Source organism: Myotis davidii, unplaced genomic scaffold (genome assembly GCF_000327345.1).
Source record: "Myotis davidii unplaced genomic scaffold, ASM32734v1 scaffold1343, whole genome shotgun sequence".
In the NCBI taxonomy this organism is placed as follows: Eukaryota; Metazoa; Chordata; class Mammalia; order Chiroptera; family Vespertilionidae; genus Myotis; species Myotis davidii.
In genome coordinates, this window is record NW_006294552.1 from 31,502 (window position 1) to 32,799 (window position 1,298).

Genomic DNA, 1,298 nt, shown 5'->3' on the forward strand with positions numbered 1-1,298 from the left:
CTCAGGTCTGGAACCAGCCCAAGTGCCCAAAAATAGATCAGTAGATAGAAAAGCCCACTGAAGATAAATGATTGCAATTGTATAAGTAATGCCTCCACCAACTTAGACAAAACTAACGTTTGCTGTCAGTTCAGGGCTGTGGGCCCCACTGACACCTGGGTCCTGGCTCAGGAGGGGAGGAGGTCACCACTGAGGACAAGGGTCCTTCATACAAACACTCTGGGGAAAGGGTGAGGGTCCCGACAGGTTCTTTTGTCAGCAAAGACATTAGCCCCTCCACCTGGGGAGAATTCTAAGGACCACAGGATGGGGTGAGCCTGCTTCAGCAGGGGAGTCCAGGAGCGTTTGGGCTGAGGACACTGTCACTCCAGAGGAAAAGAGTTATTAGAGCTGATATCGCCCGTGGTGCTGGGAACATGTTACTATCTTGTTATTAGAATCTCCACACCTACACCCACCAGCAAAGAACCAGGATTCCCGCTGGGGGTGTTGGCACAGCCTGAGGAGAATTAATGGCCAGTTCCAAAGCTGGAGAGAAAAGGCAATGTCTATAGGCGTGCTGACCTAGTGGTTCCCATGAAGCATAACCACATGGCGCTGCAGGAATGGGTTCTAGAGGAGAAAACATTCCAGAAACTCGTTCACTAAAAACCTCATACCTGTTGTGCATAAATCAGTAAACAAAACTCAGTCCTTGGTTCTAAAAAGTTTATTTACCAACCATGGTCTGAGAAGTACCTGACAAAACACACAAACCCACAGAGATGAGGGAGCGTGACGCCCATGTTGCCCAGAGTCAAGGAAAACTTTTACTTCTAATACAAAGTGAGTAATATTTATGTAATATATTTAAACATGTGAGTATGTACCTGTGTGAGTATTTACACATCTACCTACACTTTGACTTTGTGAAAAAGGCATTTCTCATTTGACTATTAAGTATCCACTTGGATGGCACCTCTGAAGTGTATGGTGAAAATCAGTCATGTAGATTGATGACGTCTTCTTAGGACACCTAAATTAATTGAAAACAAAAAAAGGAAGTGGAAAGAAATGCTTAGAAAATGAAAATCGTTGTGTTCTCTATTTAAGGGCCATGCTTAGAAAGAAGGTCATTGCACAACTTCTGGCCCCAGGTTGTTCCCCAGACGCCCAGCTCAGCCAGGCCAGCAGCACCCTCGGTCGCCCATGGCCCTCCTGCTCCCTCTACTCACCGCCCTGGTGGTGTTCAGCGCTGGCCCCGGGCGAGCTCTGGGCTGTGACCTGCCTCAGGACCACGACCTGCTCAGCAGGGAGCG